This window comes from Acomys russatus, chromosome 6 (genome assembly GCF_903995435.1).
Source record: "Acomys russatus chromosome 6, mAcoRus1.1, whole genome shotgun sequence".
In the NCBI taxonomy this organism is placed as follows: domain Eukaryota; kingdom Metazoa; phylum Chordata; class Mammalia; order Rodentia; family Muridae; genus Acomys; species Acomys russatus.
The window spans coordinates 5,486,621-5,507,676 of record NC_067142.1 but is presented as its reverse complement, the minus strand read 5'-3'; the positions used below and the strand labels follow the sequence as shown (position 1 = coordinate 5,507,676).

The 21,056-nt window shown below is 41.4% G+C and overlaps 1 protein-coding gene and 1 pseudogene across 1 annotated transcript in view; both read left to right on the top strand.

Moving 5' to 3' along the window:
* The window catches only part of Phlpp1 (PH domain and leucine rich repeat protein phosphatase 1), a 209,266-nt gene that overhangs the window by 45,181 nt on the left and 143,029 nt on the right, over positions 1-21,056 (top strand). The gene's annotated exons all lie outside the window — the stretch shown is intronic.
* LOC127190309 (nucleophosmin-like) lies at positions 17,547-18,535 on the top strand (annotated as a pseudogene).

Here is a 21,056-nt window from a genome sequence, read left to right as displayed (position 1 = left end):
TACTTTTTGGCTTGTGTCATCAAATCTAGCCCTAGCTGTGCAGTTAATATTTTGTAAACAACTCTGAAAAGCTACATTAATTGTAGACTAATTGTAGATTTGGAAGCCTAGTCTCATATTCATTAGCTCCAAGAGAGCTACAGTGTGACATGCTAGAAGTGACTCTGCTTTGGTATGTACATTTTCTGTTTTTGTTTTTGTTTTTTTTTTTAAGTCTACTAATAGCACCATGATTCAACTAGTTGCCTATGTTAGCTATAACTTATTGAGGTATGATTTACTATGCAATAAACTTTGCCTATTAAATGTATATATATGTGGTGGTATCTTGACTAGTCAAGATGTAAAATATACCCATTACTCAAACGTTTTCTCATGGTACCTTGTAATTCATTTCTTTTCTACCTTGAGATTTAGGGAACCAGTGAATTGCTTTCAGTCATAGATTACTCTGCATTTTCTGTAATTTTATACAAATTCCCTATAAAGCACCAGATTTATCAAAGTTTTAATTTTTTGTATGTTTATGTCAGTGTGAGTCAAGTACTTCGAAAGAAACTTTATGATATTCTATTTATGTCTGTTGTATTAATTTGTTCTATCTTGTGTTAGCCAGTTTTCTATTGCTGTGATCATACGTGACCAAGGCAGTTTACACAAGAGTTTGTTTGGATTTGTAGCCCCAGAGTCATGGTATACATGATGGCAGAGTCGGGGGAGGGTGGCTGGAGTTGGAAGCTGAGAGCTTACATCTGGAGCTGGAAGAAGGAAACAGCGAAGTAAGAATGGCATGAGGACCCTAACCCTCACAGCCTGCCCTCAGTGACATAGTTCCTCCAGTACACCCGTACCTCCTAAACCTACCCAAACAGCAACACCAACTGGAGTCTAAAAATTAAAAATTCCGAACCTGAGAGGGACATTCCAAGTCACCCTCCTTTATAAATATATTCCCTAGATAGAGAACTGCCTCCTTTTTGAGGACTGGCAAGTCCAAAGCTTTTAGGACACACTGAGAAGATAGAAACTTATTTGTACAAGATTAATTTATAGTTAGGTGGCAAGGTAAGAAGCTCATATAGGAGCTGATGTAGCCTTGCGTCTACAACCTATAAGGCAGTATGGGAATTTAGGTAGGATTTCTACGTTAGAGTCATAAATGGTCTGAGAAATCTGTTTCTATCCTACTGGTCTAAAACCGGCTGGATCGGGCTTACCCACATTATTCAGGAAAGCCTGTTTAAGTCAATAGTTGTAGATGTCGATCCCATGTACATAATATGATAACAGAAACATCTAGGCTAATGTTTGGCCAAAAAGTTGGACCTCATTGCACAGCCATACTGTATACTTGAGCTGTGTACTCATCTTTAAAAAGTCCTTAGCGGGGCTGTGTGTGTGTGTGTGTGTGTGTGTGTGTGTGTGTGTGTGTGGTGTGCTCATGCAGGTGTACCTGTGTACTTGTTCCTGCGTGTGGAGGACTGTGGGAGTTTTCTGTTGGAGCACCTGTGAGACAGTCTCAGCTGTGTTCTCTGCTTTGCTTGTATTCAGTATGACAGATTTGAGCTTCATCTACAACGTATTCCGTGGCTCTTTTTATTTCTGAGTGACACTCTGTTTTAGGACCATGAGGTTAGTCATTCTTTTGATGGAAGTTAACAATTTCCAGTTCTTCCTGATGTAAATAATACTGTATGAATATTTGTATATGAAACTTTCTCTGAATGTATTACTTCTTGTGGGTAAATGCTTAGCAGCATCCCGGTAGCTGCTTGTTTAGTTCTGTAAGAGGTTGCCAAGCAGGTTCAGTGGTGGGTACCATTTTCCATCCTCACTACCAGTATTTCGAAAGTTCCAATTATCCATGTCCTCTTTAGAGTGTGGTATCAGTCTGATGTGTGTCCACAGGTACCTTTCTGCTTACATTTGCATTTTCTTGATGAGCAATTTTTGAGGTTTTTTTTTTTTTTTTTTTTTTTTTTTTGGTTGGTTTTGGTTGGTTTTGGCTTTTTTGGATCATGTTCTTCCTTTGTAGCCCAAGGTGGCCTCCATCTTGGGATCTTCTGGCTTCAGCGTCCTGAGTGCTGGGATTACTGGTAGAAGCCACCAGACCTGGCTCTTGACTTCATCTCCTCTTACTTGCTACCCACATCGACTTCATGTGTGATGCGTATGTATAGAGATTTTTGCCCATCTTTTCTCCATTGGATTGTTACTGAGTTTAAGTGAATTTGTGTATTGCAAGTGTCTTGTTGTATTCTTTGGCTTTTTATGCATTTTCTTTAAATATTTATTTATTATTGTGTGTGTGAGTGCAGGTGTGCTTGGGACGCAGCACTCACATATTGTGTGTGTGAGTGACTGCACTCACACCTAATTGTGGGATCAGTTCTCTCCTTCTCCCTTCATGTGCGTCCCAGGACCCTCCCTCAGCTCACCAGGGTTGTGGTGCCAATGCCTCTACTCGCTGAGAGGTGTTAGCTTATGATTCTCTTTGTATGCTCTGAATTCCGGCATTCCCCAGGTTGCCCAACATGTGCTACCGATTACTTAAGTCATGACAGATTTGTTTCCTCCTGCTGAAGGATTCTTTTAGACTCCAGTTTTTCTTTAAGCCTTCATTGGTTTTGGACATAACATGAAAACATCTTGTTGGTGCCCTATGCTTGGCATCTTCCTTCTCTAACCTATTTTCATAACGTCACGAGTTATTCTAAAACTCAGTCTGTTCATGTTACTACTCCCTTGCTGGAAAGTCCTCAATAAGTAACCATTTCCCAAGAAATACGTTAGCCCTAGGCGATGTCCTCTTAATGGAATTTACGTGTTACAGGATATGGTGAGGAGAGAAGGAATCACTTTGTGTTCTTTTTAAAGCAGTAATCCCAAATTTGGAAGACTGAGGCATGACTTTTATTAGTTACGACATTTTTATTACTCATTATTTGTATGGTGCATTTTATATTAATCTTAAGCACCTAGCATACTGTTGTGACACAGTGCCTACTTCTTTTAGGGGAGTGGGTAGGAGGGGGAAGCTTTTAGGGTTAAAACAGATATTAGTACTAGAAATGATTTAGGAGTGTAGTAGACAGCTTGTAAAATTGTGATGTAGTTTGTTTTTTTTTTAAATAATGTAATCATTATATTTGTAACCTTTAACTTAAGAGAATCACAAGAGAAAATACAGTGGTCACTGTAATTAGGAATGGTAAAGGTATTTGTCAATTTGAGTTTTCTCTGATGCTGTATACTGTGACAGTTCTGTTAGGGTTTTGCTGCTGATTTGCTTTAAGAAACAGATTACTTAGGAACACCGCCTTAATATTATATTGCTGTAAAGACATACCATGACTGCAGCTCTTGTTTTTTTTTTTAATAACATTTTAAAATTTCACTTATTTAATTACTTTATAGCCTGATCCCAGCTCTGTTCCAGTACCACCCTCATGTGTACTTTTTCCCCCCTTTTCTGCCTCTCCTTCTCAGAGAAGGCGAGGCCCCCCAAGGGGTACCAACACACCCTGGCACCTCAAGTTGCAGTAGGATTAAGTGCATCCTCTCCCACTGAGGCCTGACAGGCAGACCAGCTATGAGGAAGAATCCAGAGGCAGGCATGAGTCAGAGAAGGCCTCTGCTCCCATTGTTAGGGGACTCACATGTTGACCACACTGCATATCTGTACATAAGTGTAGGGGGTTTAGGTCTCGTCCAAGCATGCTCTTTGGTTGGTGATTCAGTCTCTGTGAGCCCCCATGGGCCCCAGCTTGTTTACTTAGTAGGTCTTGTGGTTTCCTTGAAGTGTCCCTTTCCTTCTGTCCTTCCTCCCACTCTTTCACAGAACTCCTCAAGCTCTGCCTATTGTTTGGCTGTTGGTCTATGCATCTGTTTTCATCAGCTGTTGGACGAAGCCTCTCAGAAAACAGTTATGCTAGGATCCAGTCTGCAAGCATGGTAGTATCATTAATAGTGACAGCAGTTGGCTCGCTCTCATGGGTCTCAAGTTGGGCCAGTCATTGATTTGCCATTCCCTCAATCTCTGCTCCATCTTAATCCCGACATTTGTAGGCAAGACAAATTTTGGGTGGAAGGTTTTATGGGTGGATTGGCATCCCTCTCCCTTCACTGGAAGTTCCTGGTAGCCACAGGAGGTTGCAACTTTAAGCTCCCTAAACCCCATGCTAGGAATCTCAACTAAAGTTACCCTGTAGACTTCCAGGGAGCCTCCTCATTCTAGAGATGCCTCCTACCCCACCCTGATTTTCCTTCTCTCGGTTGGACTGCACCTCTTAATGAAAGAAAGCATTTAATTGAGGTTTGCTTACAGTTTCAGAAGTTGCCGCCTTTACAGGCAGACGTAGTTGTGGAGAAATTGAAAGTTCTGCATCTGGGTCTGCAGACAACTGGAAGAGAGAGCTACTGGGCTTGGCTTGGGCTTTTGAAAACCTCAAAGCCTTCCTCCAATGAAACAATTCCTCTAACAAGGCTACATCTCCTAATCCTTTAAAATAGTACCACTCCGTGGAGACCAAAAGTTCAAATCTATGGACCTATGGGGGCTATTCTTATTCATACCACCTCAGTTGTGTATTCTTGGAAATGCATGTGTGTTTGTTCAGATTCAGTTTATTCTTTAGGGGCTCTTGGAGGTACCTAATTATCAATGTCATCCTAGTTAGTACAAAGAACAAGCATCCAGAAGACAGAGCAGTGCAGAGTGTGGGTTGTTCACTGACGTAATGTCCAGAGCTTGATGGGTTTTGGTTTTGCCAGGTTTAGCACAGCATCTTAGCATTCTGCTCATACTGTGCAATGGGGAATACTTGAAAGAAATGTTCTCATTCCCTGTCACCAGGAAGTTAGCTGTGGCTTGTGCGTCTTTAGTCAGGGGATGATTGTTGCTGGTGGTAAAAACTCAAGGTGGGGGGGGGTTAGACTTGGTAATTACCTTGTTGCATTCATGTATAATTAGATCCTGTTGCCTTCTGCTGAAGACCTCCCAGGGTCTCCTGTTGTGCTGAGAATGAGATACAAACACCGCAGCTGGTCACCTGCTTCTGCTCTCATTCAGACTCAGCAGCCATGGTCTCTGGCCTCTAAGCTTACCCCTGCCCTGGCCTTTATACCTCTGCTCTTCTCATCCTCTTCTGCCACTTCTGTTTTTAATCCTCTTTCTTTAGACCTTTGTACCCTTTTCAGGTATCAGATCATTGGTAACAGCCCTGAAGAGGCCTTTGTCAGTCTCTGCCCCCCACTAGTCACTTGTTCCGTTGGGCTGCTTTTATTGTTCTCTTAATGTACAAAACGCTCTCTTTGGTCAGTGGTCCTGTGGATAGCCTTTACCTGTCTGCTTGCTTATCCACTCACCGTGGTGTCCTCATGCTAGGTAACATGTGATGGTTGCTCCCTAAGCGTAGGAAGGGATGTCTGTCATCTTCATAATTATTCTTATTGAAATAAAGCGATGTGAGCCACAAGCAATATAAAATATCTAGGAGTTACTCTAACTAAGCAAGTGAAGGACTTGTTTGAAAAAAATTTCAAAACTCTGAAGAAAGAGATTGAAGATGACCTGAGAAGAGGGAATGATCTTCCTTGCTCATGGATCGGGAGAATTAACATAGTAAAAATGGCCATCCTGCAAAAAGCAATGTGCAGATTCAATGCAATCCCTATCAAAATACCTACTCAATTTTTAAAAGACATTGAAAGTACAATTCTGAACTTCATATGGAAAAACAAAAAACCCAGAATAGCTAAAACAATCTTGTACAATAAAAGGTGCTCTGGAGGAATCTCCATACCTGATCTCAAACTGTACTATAAAGCAATAGTAATTAAAACAGCATGGTCCTGGCACAGCAACAGGCTGGTTGATCAGTGGAATCGAATCGAAGACCCAGATATGAATCCACATGCATATGGTCACTTGATTTTTGACAAAGAAGCCAAATCCATTCAATGGAAAAAGGACAGCATCTTCAACAAATGGTGCTGGTCTAACTGGAGGTCTATGTGTAAAAAAATGCAACTGGACCCATATTTGTCACATTGCACAAAACTCAAATCCAAGTGGATTAAAGACCTCAACATAAAACCAGAGACACTAAGTCACTTAGAGGAAAAAGTGGGGAAGAGCCTGGAACATATTGGCACAGGAGACAACTTCCTGAACAGAACACCAACGGCCCAGGCCTTAATGTCAACCATTAATAAATGGGACCTCATGAGGCTGAGAAGCTTCTGTAAGGCAGGAGACACTGTCAAGAGAACAAAGCGACAGCCTCAAGACTGGGAAAAGATCTTCACCAACCCTACGTCTGACAAAGGTCTAATATCCAAAATATATAAAGAACTCAAGAAATTAAACACCACCAAACCAAATAACCCAATTGAGAAATGAGGCTTGGAACTAAACAGAGAATTCTCAACAGAGGAATATTAAATGGCTGAGTAACACTTAAAGAAATGCTCAACCTCTTTAGTCATCAGGGAAATGCAAATCAAAACAACTCTGAGATTCCATCTTACACCCATCAGAATGGCTAAGATAAAAAATTCAAGTGACACCACATGCTGGCGAGGATGTGGGGAGAGAGGAACACTCCTTCATTGCTGGTGGGAATGCAAACTAGTACAGCCACTTTGGAAATCTATCTGGTGCTATTTCAGAAAAATGGGAATAGGGCTTCCTCAAGACCCAGCTGTTCCACTCCTTGGAATATACCCAGAAGATGCTCCAGCACACAACAAGAAAATTTGCTCAACCATGTTCATAGCAGCCTTATTCATAGCAGCCAGAACATGGAAACAGCCTAAGTGTCCCTCAGTAGAAAAGTGGATAAAGAAACTGTGGTACATATACACTATGGAATACTACTCAGCTATTAAAAACAAGGAACTCCCGAAATTTGTGGACAAATGGATTGAGCTAGAAATGATCATAATGAGTGAGTTAACCCAGAAGCAGAAAGAATCAAATGGTATATACTCACTTATATCTGCATACTAGCCCAAGGGGCATGTCCCACGAAAGCCTTCACTTACCAGGAAACTGGGACAGAGGGGAGGACATCCTATTGGGACTGTAGATGAGAGAAGCATGGGAGAATAGCAAAGTACAAGGATCCGGAGGGTCCTAGAAACCTACAAGTAGAACATTATGATAGGCAGATTTGGGCCCAGGGGTCCCGCTCAAACTAAGGCACCAGCCAAGGACAATACAGCGGTAAACTTTAAACCCCTACCCAGATCTAGCCAATGGTCAGAACATTCTCCACAGTTGAGTTGAGAGTGGGATATGACTTTCTCATGTACTCTGGTGCCTCACATTTGACCATGTCCCCTGGAGGGGGAGACCTGGTGGCACTCAGAGGAAGGACAGCAGGTTGCCAAGAAGAGACTTGATACCCTATGAGCATATACAGGGGGAGGTAATCCCCCTCAGGAACAGTCATAGAGGAGGGGAATAATGGGAAAATGGGGGGGGGGGGGAGAATGGGAGGATACAAGGGATGGGATAAACATTGAGATGTAACAAGAATAAATTAATAAAAAAAAATATGTGTCAAAGTCAGCTTGTGATTAAACAGGCACTAATTTATATAGTTGGCGTTTAGATTACTCAGTAATTGACCTCTTTTCATTATGCAGTCCAGAATTCAATTACTGTGGAAACAGATACTTTTGTGTCTGGAGCTGGTGTCCATATATAAGGTCCTGTCTTACATTTGATTTGCTATGTTGTGATTTCACTTTCCTCCAGCTAGTTAAGACAGATGGCTGAATAGTAATTGCCTTTTAAAGATATTCATATTAATTCCAAGACATTGAAGACTTGCTGAAACATTAAGGTAACTCATGGTGATGCAGATTGAGAGTACAGGCACCAGAGTCCGGAAGCACAGGCTCCCCTTATGACTCTGCTGGTACCAGCTCCACATGGAAAGCTCCTGGCTCTCACTTCCCTAATTCATAAAATAGCAGAGTTGAAAAAAATTGATTACAAATATCTGTCTTCTTTTAACAGTGTATAATTATGTAATTCTGGCATAAGACAGCTTTTTTTTTTTTTTTTTTTTTTTTTTTTTTTTTTGCATGATATCTAAGATAGTATCTAAGATAGTTGTCCGGAGAGAATTGAGCTTTGCAATAATGAAAAGTCAAGTTGTTGCATTTAGCTGAACATAGAGACACTGAGAAATTGAGGAATGGCTCCTTTGATGATTTCACTTCAGATGTCTCTTGGTTTTGGCAGTAGCTGTGGTAAGGATACCATATGCAGCTTATGGGAGGTGTTGACTTGGGAATTGAAGACTTAGCAGTGAGCGAGCGGTAACAGTCACCTTCAGGGTGCTCATTGGACTTGAGCCTTAGTTCAAGGATTTGAGGATCCTCACTGTTATATCATTAGGATATAACATTTGCAGTTTTTGCGTAAAGTGTCACCCCACCCCCCAAGCCAGGGTTTCTCCCTATAACTGTCCTGGCTGTTCTGAAACTCTCCTTGTAGACCAGACTGGCCTCGAACTCACAGAGATCCACCTATCTTTGACTTTCCGAGCCACCACACTTGGCTTCATATCAGTTTGAAACAAAACAAAACAAAACAAAACCCAAAACCATCATAGATGTAGACCAACATAGCCATTCAAACGAGTGTTTGACCACCCAAAGTCTACACATCCCAGTGAGCGTCTCTACAGTTAGAACACCCTGCAGAAGCCATAGAGCTTCCCTTTGGATTTTACGCTTTCACTGACAGTTACCTTTATATTCACTTATCCACCACAAAAACAAAGCCGAACCAACATCAACAACAAACGCTAAATGCCTGCAACAGCTAAAACTAGAAAAACTATTAGATTTATGTCGCCCTTCAGGACTCACATGCCCTGTACCCTCTTCCTTCTACCCTCATCACTGATATTACTCTTTCTTTGTTCCCTAGTACATGTGATATTACTCTCATCTCTTTGCCTTTGCATATATACATGTATACATTATAGGTGAGGCTCCACATACGAGGGATACCATACATTTTTTTTTCTTTCAGACATTGGTGAGTTTGCTTAATATTAAATAGTCCACTCACACTCTTACCAATTTAGTGATTTCATTTGTCTTTAGAGCAGAATAGTTTTCAGTATCCATTTATCTCTTGACAGACAAGTAGGTGGGTTCCATATCCTTGCTATATTGAATAGGACAACAATAAATATGAGAGTGCAAATATCTCTGCGGCGGGGTATGGAGTCCTCTGCGTATGTACCTATGAGTTAAATAGCTGGGCCGTGTGGTTTGTAAGTTTTTGAGCAACCGCCAAACTGAATTCTATAAGGGCTGCATTGACTTGCATCCCCACCAGCAGTGAATAATGTCTTTATAATTCTTTATTGTCATGAATACATACTTTTTTTTGGGGGGGGGTATTGTATTGTTTTGTTTGCTTCTGTTTCTGGAAACAGGGTTTCTCTGTGTAGCTCTGGTTGGCTTGGAACTTGCTTTGTGCACCCAGCTGGCCTGCAAGTCATAGAGATCTTCCTGCCTCTGTCTCCTAGTTCTGTGATTAAAGCGCATGCCACCAGCTTAGCCACACACCAGCTTTAGGAAGCACTGTAAAATACTGTGTTACATTCCATGTTCTGTAGTGCAGTAGGCCTCCTGACCTGGTGACTTTGTGATGTTTGGGTTGATTCCCTCTCACCACATGATACGTCCTTTGCCAACCTGATAGGGTGAGACATGGAATCCTCAGCAACAAGCTGCTAGTAACTTTAAATTATGGGGTTGTGTGGCAAACATGCATGTAGCGGTGATAGGCACTTTATGCTTGCCAATTGAGAACCCCAGCTTTAGCACACAAATAGCCTTACTTGGAAGATTAGTTCTATCATTCATTGGTTATTTGCATTTGGGAAAACTAGGAAACTTAAAAAAACAAAACCAAAAGCTTAGTTTCTTTATAGTTAAAGTGAGCTTGATAATAATATTTGCCTAATAGAATTTTGTGATGACTTCATTAGCTATATAACTTAAACGTGGGCCAGAGGCATGGCTCACCACTTGCCTCTCTTGCAGAGGATGGGAGTTGGGGTCTAGTCTAGCATACTCACCAGTGGACACAGAGTCACCTGTAATTCCAACTTCATGGCATCTGACTCCCCCTTCTGAGGACACCCACACACATGTACACGTGCATACATGAATAAAAATAAATTCTTTAAAAAGAGAAAAACTCAATGTTAGTTTAAACGGTTATAACTTCCATGTTGTTTGGGGCAGTGTTCCATTTATTTATGTCTGGCTCACTGTACTGGTTAGTTTTTGTCAATTTGACACAAACTAGAATCATGTGAGAAGAGAGAACCTGAGGATTTGTCACCATGAGACTGACCTGTAGGTTTATCTGTGGGGCCTTTTTGGATTAATGGTGGATGTGGGGTGATGAAATACTCGAATTGCTTTTGGCCATTGTTTTATCACAGGAACAGAAGGAAAATGAGGACGTTCACCTAAGCTGCTTTCTGAGCCTGCTTCTGGGCAGCGGGCAGCTCGTGTTTGCAGTGTTTGCACAGACCCCGCTCTTCCTTGCTTATTGGGAATGCCTAGCCGGGCTCTGTGTCCTGGGGATTTGCTCCTAGCTCGGCATCAGGCCCTTCTTGCTCTGGTCTGTTCCTGACTGCAGTCTGAGCTGCTGCAGTGTGACATTGAGATCCGCTTCTGGTTTCTCATGAAAACCAGTGTAGCTAGAGGTATGTAAATATATGGAAACAGTTTTGTTAGATCCAAGACCAACTTTCTTATGAATATTCAGCTCAGGTTTCAAACTTGAATGTCCAGGAAAACAATCTCATGAAGAAAAAGGGATTTGTTCTTGAAAACCTATAGGCAGAGATCTTAGTTAGCTTGAGATATGCTTGAGAAATGGTCAGTTGTGAGTTCTGATACTTGGGTTTTCTGCGAAGCTGAGCTGCACAACTGTGGGGTGAGAGGTGCCAGTTGCTCCCATCACAGATGCCTGGGCCAGGGTTGGAGGGCCAGCAATCTGCCATTGTTAGGACACTCTCTTTCTGTTTCTTTTGTGACCATGGACTGTTTCTCTGTTGTCCTAAGGCCCCTTTTGATGGTGTATTTTCAGCCACACTTAACGATTTCATGCATTTCAGACACTAAAGGGTTTGGTTTGTGTCAAACATTTAAACCAGATGTTTTCTCCTTTTATTTTCTTCACTAGGACCCGTCTGTTCAGACCGCTTGTCTGTGGTTTTTGTTTACATTTGCAAGGGAAGATATAAGCCCCAGATTATCGATTATCATTTACATTTGGAGTCCCAAAAATCATGAAGGACAAAGAGATGAGATGTGGCTTCACTTGATTAAATTTTGATACTTGAATGTGGTAGAATATTAAAGTTGGCATACAGTGTTGTCATCTGAAACTATTAAAAAGATGTGACTACTTATGAATGCTTGACTGTTGTTGTCCCTTGCTAGCCACAGGTTATTGGAATAAGGGCACTCCCTTCCCCGAGTAAAATCTGAGGATGGGTGAGCTGCATGCATAAATTTAGATATATGACTTCCATCTTTCCCATTAAATATTTTTTTAAAGATAATTTAAAAACATAAAAATTTTAAAGATAATTTTATCCCATTCATTGATTCAAGTATCTCTCTCTAAGATGCAGCTAGCTGATGCATTTTTCAGGGTTGGAGAAATAACAAGGAACAATGACTTTATGTTGTTGAAGATGGCATACATAAAGAGCAATGTAGTTATTTTGACTGATAAACATCTGATGTTTTTGAGCAAAAAGCTATTTTTTCCTCCATTGGTCTAGTCTACTCTTTGATGCTTGTGCTAGTATTAAATGAATTTGTTATGTAAATATATGTGATAATATATATATATATATATATATATAACATGTAAATATATATGGGGGTGGCCACCTTGGCACTCAATGGGGAAACAGAAAACAATTTTTGAGAGGTGGATCTCTCTTCCACCATGTGTGTCCTGGGGACTCAAGTCCTCCTCAGAGATCAAACTCATGTTGGCAGGCATGGCAGCAAGTGCCTTTACGCACTAAGCCGTCTCCACAGCCTGAGCTCTGTTAGATTCCGATTCTCAGGTGTCAGTAATTTTAATGTAGCTTATGAGAGTCTCTGAGTAGTTTAATGGCCAACACACACTGTTCCTGAAGAGAATGTAAATGGTGTATGTTAATGGTGCTCATGCAGATCTTGCTGAGTTGCATTTCCCGCTAAAGGTGTCTCATCTGTAGGTACTAGATGTTGCTCCTTGGGTCTCTAGGTAAACGCCACATGTAACAACTACTGCAGAAAGAATGGTTTTCCTCATCTACGGATAGCATCACGAAAAGGAGCACACTTCATGGAAGCTCTGAAGAGAGGTTTTTTTTCTTTTATTTCTTCTTTGTTTGTTTCTTTCTGTCTGCCTTTTCCTTTCATTTTCCTTTTCTTAATAGATAGGGTCTCTATAGTCCAGGCGGCCCTGGAACTTGCTATGTAGCCACAGACTGGTTTCAGACTCTTACTGATGCTCCTGCTTAAATGTGAGCTGCCACCACCCACCTGTCTTTTCTTCTCTTGGTTTGGCTTTTGAATAGGGTCTTTTTATGCAGACTCTGCCCTGGAACCTGCTGTGTAGACCAAGTTGGCCTCAGATTGAACTCATGGAGGTCTCAGATTGGCCTCCTGCTGGATTCATAGGGACCCTCCTGTCTCTGCCTCGAAGTATTGGGATTATAGGGATAATGCATCTGAGTCATCATTCATCTTGGGCAAAATGACTGACTATAGGCAGTCTACATGATGAAAATAAAAAATAATTTTATTAGAAAATGTATATGCGCTCACAATTTTCTTCTAGTGGCTCATTCAAGGACCCGAAAATAAGGATGCTGACGCAGCACGGAGATAGTCTGCACGTGAAGAGCAAACGACAGAGTGGAGCACTGCTCCGAGCTGTGGGCCTCTGTTCACGTTAATATTTCACACAACTGGAAGAGCTTTGATGATGTCATTCTTGGAGCCCACTTTCTTCCTTTAGGCCCTGTGAAGAGGCAGACAGTGGGTAGGATAGCTCTATGGCAGTGGTTCTCATCTGGGCTGGTTTTGCTTACAGGTTGGAGATATTTTTGGTTGTCCAAACTATGAAGACTAATTCTGTCTTTTGTTATTGTTGGACAGTGATACATCCTACAGTCCATAAGAAGAATTGTATGACTCAAAATTTTAGTGGTGCCAAAGGTGACAGACCTAGTATTAAAGCATTATTATCGTCCCAGAGAGGGGTAGGAGCATGCAGAATTTTCGAGTTATTGCCTTAGAATGAAGTTAGCGTACTAGCTATGATGACTCTCCCACACACGTTATGACCTTATTTACAGTCCTTATCTTTAGATGGGAGAGGCATTTCAGTCAGGACAGTTTGCTTTATGTAAGTGGTGCAAAATCTACTCCACTTTTGGTTGGGATAAGCGTTGTGACCAATTGCAGCTGGGAGGAGAGAGTTTATTTGGCTCAGACACGTTCCAGCCAGCAATCCATCACCGAGGGAAGCCAGTAGGCGCTCAAGGCTGGATCCCGAGGCCTTAAACCATGGAGGAAGATTCCTTATTAGCTGGTGCTGGGGCTCATGCTCAGCCCACCCACTGAGGGGTGGTGTGCCTCTCAGTAGTCATGGCCCTCCCAAAGCGGTGGTGAACAAGTATGGCCTCTAACAGACATGGCCACAGTCTGTCCTATTGAGGCAGTTCTTCAATTGGTCATCCTTTTTCTCAGGTGATTCTAAATTGGGTCAAATTGACAGTAAAAACAAAGCTTCACACACTGCTAAAGACAGTTAATTTGTCCATGTGCTGAAGAAATTGCCATTGGTTAAACCTTCTTTGGTTTGTAGAATGGCTTCTGGTTCCTTACTGCAGTAGCTGACTTTGTTAACCCAGTACTTTGCTGTTTCATTGTTACAAATTGTGCTTTTGTGAGAGGAATTACAACAGAGTACCAACATACTTTGAATACTTAAATCACAGATATTTTTGGGTCTTGGGTTTTTTTCCCATTGAAAATAGATTTTTTTTTTCATATACTATATTCTGATTTGACTTATCCTGACCTCCAGCTCCTCCCAGATCCTCCCACCTTAGCATCCACTCAAGGCCACACCCTTCCTTTCTCTTTCTCATTAGAAAACAAGTAAGTGTTTAAAAAAAAAAAAAAAGATAAAATAAAGACAAACCAGAGTATGGCAAAACAAAGAATAGAAAATAGAGCCACAGAAAAAGTACATGAAACACGTAGACTAAGTGACACACAGATTCACACACACAGAAATTCCATAAAAACATAACTAGGATCCATAACATATAAATAAGCAAAAAAAAAAAAAAAAAAAAAAAAAAAACCCAAAAACAAAAAACAAACCACCTTGTACGGTGTAAAAAATGCCCACACAAAGCAATATGAGGCCAAAACAAAATTTTCCAACACTGAGCTCATTTTGTTTTGGCATGTACTCCTGGGCATGAGACTTGCCCTTAAGTGTGGTTTTGTGTGTACCTAGTGAGACTGTGTTGGAGGAAAGTATTTTTCCTTTGCAAGTGGTTATCAATTGGAGATGGCTTCTATTTTAGGCATGAGGGCATGTCCACTTCCTCTCAGCACTGGGACCACACTTGGCTTAGTCCTATGCACCCTGCCAGTTTTTGTGGGTTTATATGTACATCAGTCCTGTGTGTTTAGAAGGCCTGGTTTCTTTGGTGTTTTCCATCCCCACCATCTATTACAGTCTCTTCACCTCCTCTTCTGCAGAGTTAGGACTCTTTTAAATTTAGTGATTGTGGTTTCATTTTTGACGTAGTTGATGTAATTGAGAAGTTGAAATGCGGTCTTTTTGGGCAAAATGAGTCATAAGTCAGAATATATAGATATTTATGGAAAATTAATATAAAATGTAGAAGAAAGGGGAATAATTTGAAAAACATTGTTTGCCACTTTTAAGGCATATAAATTATAGCTCTAAAATTGCGTTGTTGTAAAACATAGAAAACCAGATAATTGGTATGCATTTCTGTTTGACTCTCCATTTTTAAAAGACTCTAATTGATGCATTGTTTATATTGCTCACTAAACACAGTGTTTGGATGGCAGAGAGGGAGCTGAGGGTGCATGTGATAGCAGCTCTGAGATGTTCTGTGCTCCTAAACAATTACAGTGCAGGGCTGCCAATGGTGATGTCACCATCAGCAGAGAAAGGACGCTTGGAGGCTCTCCATAACCGTCATGAGAGGACAGGGGCAGTTTGTGCAAAATTGGAAGCAAGTTAAGATTCCTACTGTGTTCTTCTGTTCTGTTGCTTTAAATGATATTTACAGCATTTAATTATTTATAGTTTGTAAATTATATTTATCATCAGGAAAAGAGAATACAGAGCACAGAAGCAATTGCTCCCTGTTACAGCAGCTGCACACTGGGGTCTGAAATAGAGAAAATGACTCTGGTTTCTTTCCATACTGTGTCTTCATGCATATAGCTACATGGCATGACAGTGCTAAGACTGACCTGAGTCACCTGAGAAACTTAATACCTTCTATACATTTAATATCCTTTATACTGTTTTATTGGGAAAGGAAGATGGCTGTATTGCCTGTGTAAAACAAAAGAACACAATAAAAAAGTGGAGTTCACAAAGCTTTCTTACAGTTAGAAAGAGGTAAATTTAAAACTAGTTTCTGCCTGCATGGTGCCACAGGTGTGAAATCCCAGCACTGGTGAGGCTGAGCAGTCTCTGGGCAGCCTGGTCTGCTTGGTGTGACCCTGCCAAAACATGGTGAACCAACCCAATCTTCTGAACGTCGGAGGGTCGCTCCAGCTGGCCACAGCCTGTTGCCTCCTATTTTGACACTTTTTTTTCTTCTTGGATCATTACCTTTCATACTGGATTTGGAGCCCACATAAGAAAAGATGGTGGGGCCTGGCAGGTCCTTTTTGGCAGCGAGGAAACAGTGCCATCCTTTGGGGTAGCCCACGAAGGAGAAGAGTGGGGCCAAGTGTAGGACACTAGGTGAGTCAGGCCTTGAACTGGATTGTGCTTATTTCTCTTGGTTTTGTTTTACATTTTCTGTTACAGTCGAGTGCATCAGTGACTGTACTAATATGTATGAAGTAATAAGAGGCAAATATAGTGATGCTTGGGCATGTTATTATTAGCCTGTTCGTGCCACATTTCATCAATGCCTTTTTGGGGAGAGTGGTGCACCATGCTTTCCCTTAGAGCATCTATTTCTTTTGTGAAAACAGTATCTGGAACTTAAGAATGCTACTTACAAATAGATGCTGAGTTTTCCTGTGTCACTACTTAAAGACAGTTCATACATAACTGCTATTAATATTAGCTATACTTGTTGTAAGTAATTTGAATAGAGGGCCCTGGTGCCCCTACCATTTAGTTGTCTTGTTTTATTTTTTTTTTTTTTTTTTTTTTTTGCTTTCTCTGCTACTCCTTGAAAGCTGACACGTGTCAAATAACTCATGACATCTGTCTCTGTGCCTTGTCATGTTCATGCTAATCCTCTTTCATGTAAAGTTTCCTAACGTGAGTAGAACTACAATGTTGTTGGTTAAGTTAAAAAAAAAAAAAAAACTAGTTAAACACAACTTAAAACAATACTTTTTCAATACGTTCCTTACTGTAGACTTTGTATAGAGCCAGGTAGATAAGCTCCTTCTAACTCTCATTCTGAACGAGCAACAGTCTCTAGTGTAACGTTTAGAGGGTGGGTGGGGGCGGGGACTATGATTTATTTCTTCAAGAATGACTTTTATCAGCCATTACTCTTTCCTTTTGTCCCATGCAAAGTTCTTTCTTTCTTTATTTATTTGAGACAGGATCTGACTATATGGCCTAGATAACAGTATCTTCAGTGAGTATTTTGGAGTATAGGGCTTTTTGCTTGTTGTTTTTGGCCCATGATGGGATTGAATCCTAAGCCTTTCGCTCATTTTTAACAGCACTAATCTTTTCAGAAGCCATGTCTTCTACTGTCCCAACTTTATTCAGACTTTTCACACCAGACTACAAGTTTTCAATTCTTTTTTGCTCTTTGCACCCAATGCTCATTGTAAACCTAGATGAAAATAGCTACTTGTGCCCATATCACAAGCTGAATGCTTCAGCAACTTAACATTTCCTCAGCTAGATTAATGTTAGCTTTCAACAGGCCTTCACAGGCATGGTGTGAACAGGTTCATGACTAGAGCATTATTACACGTTCAGCTTCTAGGCCGGTCCTCAAAAGCATCCTTGTTCAGATGTGAAGACTCATTAGCTTGTCCTCCACTACACACGTTCTACCCGAGCCACCCACTAAAAGCTCTACTCTGTAGCAGCCTAGGCTTGGGTAGCCTGCTTCTTCAAGTTCTTCCTGCAAAACCCTCACGGAGCTTGGCGTGATTCCATCCTGTGTGTGTGTTCTGAGGAGCAGTAGATAGTTTTCTCCATCCGACTTCTGTGCCTCATGGAAGACTAAATGGACATGCGCTCTCTGAAGCCCCAGAACTACCTTTTTGCCTGTGAAATAAAGGCTGACAAAGATTATCATTTTAAAGTGGAGATGATTAAAATGAGCATCAGGCCGGGTGTGGGGAGGCACGCCTGTAATCCCAGCACTCGGGAGGCAGAGGCAGGCGGATCACTGTGAGTTTGAGGCCAGCCTGGTCTACAAGGTGAGTCTAGGACAGCCAAGGCTATACAGAGAAACCCTGTCTTGAAAAAAAAAAAAAAAAACCAAAAATAAATAAAATGAGCACCAGTTATTACTAAGAGCAGTCAGTTTAGGGGCAGGGGCAAAAGAAATGTACACGTCGTAGACGTAGATTCAGTGAACTATGAAGGCAGTCCAATTAAAGTAACACTGGCAACTTTGAAAATGTGTGTACAGCCAAAAGTTTCCCGTGGGGGCTTTGAGACGAGACCACCTGAGGTCCTGAGGTGAAGTGTGGCTCAGGGCCTATGCACAGCAATGGACAGCTGATAGCTGTAGAGGAAGATGGCAAAGCTGAGGAGGATGATGACGATTTTCATGAGGAAACTGAAGAAAAAGTTTCCAGTGAAGAAATGTGTAAGAGATACCCCAGCAAAATATACAACAAAAATCCAAGAAAAATGAAAAAGACCTAAAACCATCAACATCAAGATCAAAGGGTCAAGAGTCCTTTAAAACAAAAAAACAAACCAGGAAAAAAAAACCTCCTTAAACACCATAAGGACCGACTTCTGTAAAAGAGATTAAGGCAAAAATGCGAGCAAGTATAGAAAAAGTGGTTCTCTCCGCAAAGTGGAAGCCAAGTTCATTAATTACGTGAAAAATTGCTTCCGGATGACTGACCAGGAGGCTATTCAAAATCCCTGGCAGTGGAGGAAGTCTCTTGAAGAAGATGGTTTAAACAGTTTGAAATACTCCATCTTCATTCTGTAGTAGTTGATTGCAGGCTGTCCTTACAATGCAAAGTGAGAACTTTCCCCACTGTGTTTGATAAATGTTGTCCAGGTTCGGTTGCCAAGAATGTGTTGTCTCCTTTGCTGTTTAGTTTTCAAGGATGGAACTCCACCCTGAACTTGGTTTTAAGTATGTGTGGAATGTTATGGTAGGACATGGTAGTGGCGGTGCTCAGATGTGGTAGGGAGACAAATGTACATGTGAAATAAACTCAGCAGCACCGTTCCTATTTGCTTAGCCTTATCAACAACCCTCGTTCCTGGTACCGGGTTTTCTATTTTAGTTTCTTTTATTGTCATTGTGACCCAGTGCCTGACAGACAGAACCATCTTAAAAGGGACAAAGGGCTTATTTTAGCTCAGAGGTTTAGCATTTTCTTTTTCATGTCAGACAGGGCATGGCAGGGCAGCACAGTTCATGCTGTGGTACATGCTGTGGTAGCAAGAAGGCAGAAGGCTAGGAAGAGGCTAGGAACATGATAGCTGCAACATCCTACACTCTTAGCTGTGTCGCCCCCCCCCCCCCCACGCCCCAGTCCCCAGAACATCTCAAAGCACAGTGCTGTTAACTGGGGACTAAACCAGGAGCTTCTGGTTCAGAACAGAGTACTCTGGAAGAGCTGTCTTATACTGCCCAGACATCGTGTAGTTGGGCACATTTGCGTTTTATTTTATATATTTTATTTTTTAAAATTTTATTAATTTATTCATATTACATCTCAATTGTTATCCTATCCATTGTATCTTCCCATTCCTCCCTCCTTCCCATTTTCCCCTTACTCCCCTCCCCTATGACTGTGACTGAGGGGGACCTCCTCCCCCTTTATATGCTCATAGGGTATCAAGTCTCTTCTTGGTAGCCTGCTATCGTTCCTCTGAGTGCCACCAGGTCCCCCCATTCAGGGGACGTGGTCAAATATGGGGCCAGAGTTCGTGTGATGGTTGAGTGAAGAGTGGGGTCTGACTTTCACACATTTGCATTTTTCTGGATAAGCCAGGTAATTGGAGTACAAAAAGCCAGAACAGTAATTCAGGAACTGGGACGGATGACTTGTCAGGGACAGCCAGGGGTGGGCAGGGCCTGCAGTGCTGCTCTAGTCCAAAGTAAGGACCAAGGAGCATCTAGGGTCAGATCAGTCCCCCCACGCCCAGTTTACACTGGAATTGTGCTTTCTGTCAAAAGGTCAAGCCTTTTCCTTTTGAATGATATTTATAACAGCATGGTTTCAGTCAAGTATAAGTCAAAATATGTAGAGCCAAAGCTTTTTCCTTTATGAAAAAAATTAATTTTGGACCAGAGAGATGGCTCTGGGAGGAAGGACACTTGCTGCCAGGCCAAAGAAGCTGCGTTTGATCCCCAGAAATCTCACGTGGCAGAAGGAGAGAATTGACTCCACAGAAGTTCTGCCGACCTTCACGTGCGTGCGCATGCACAGACACAAGTAAGGGTCTTGCTGTGTGGCCGTGGCTAGCCTGGCCCGCCCTTACTGTATAGACCAGACTGGCTTGGAATTCCTTGTCTCCCAAGTGGGATTAAAGACAGGTCACCTACTTGTTCTGTTTTGCATTTTTAGAGACCCAGAAGCTTTCTAAGGGATGGGGTTTGTTTCTGATAATGGATGGAAAGCGTAAGACTGTTATTTGTTTTAGGAGGGTCCTCCCCTCAGCCATTATTTGTTTTGAGATTAGATTGTTCACTTTTTTTTTTTTTTTAAAGTGTAGCTAACCTTATTTCTCTATATAGAATATAGGCAAGGATAAATATCTGGAAAATCTTTTCACTGCCACTGTTATCTTCCTGTTATGTTTGTCTTTAGATACTTCTTCTGTGTACTCATAGACTGCTCTAAATTTTCAGAAAAATTATAATCTATTGTAATCATAGGGTTTTTGAAATTTCACACATTACCTTTTTACTTAGCTCGTGTGTGTAACTGTATACAGAATTTCTTATATCTTATTCATATATGTATATGTGATTTTTTTCCTCCATCATTTTCTGTTATGCTATGTTGTGGGAACCAGTTGAACTAGGCCCCTCTATCTCGGTGGAAGCAGATAATGGAAGAACGGAAAAACCAGCTTTAACCTGCTGGTGAGGTGGTTTACTTTATTTCTTAGCTCTGCAGATGTTCATACTGTGTCAGGGAAGCCGGCAAAGCTAAATTAAACAACACCACATCAAGGTCTTGTGTCAAGGCAGCACGGCAGCCAGAAAGCCATGCTGTTACCATGTCTAGGGAGCACCAGTGGGAAGTGGGAGAGCATGGCAAGTAGTAAAGTAAGAGGGGTCTGCTGTTGTACGATGTTTTCTCTGAAGTTTGAATGAAAAAAGATTTGGCCTTTTGTTGTTTTCATGGAAACAAAAAACACAGGTAAGTGGTTCCATATGGTTTGAGGGTGGTGTTGTCCCGAGAGAATTGTAGAATCATGTCATCAAAAGATCTAAGATGGCTCTGTGTGCATGTGCATCTTTATCAATCACGTGACACTAAGTTGGCTTTGAAAGAAAGAAAAAAGCAATATTTTT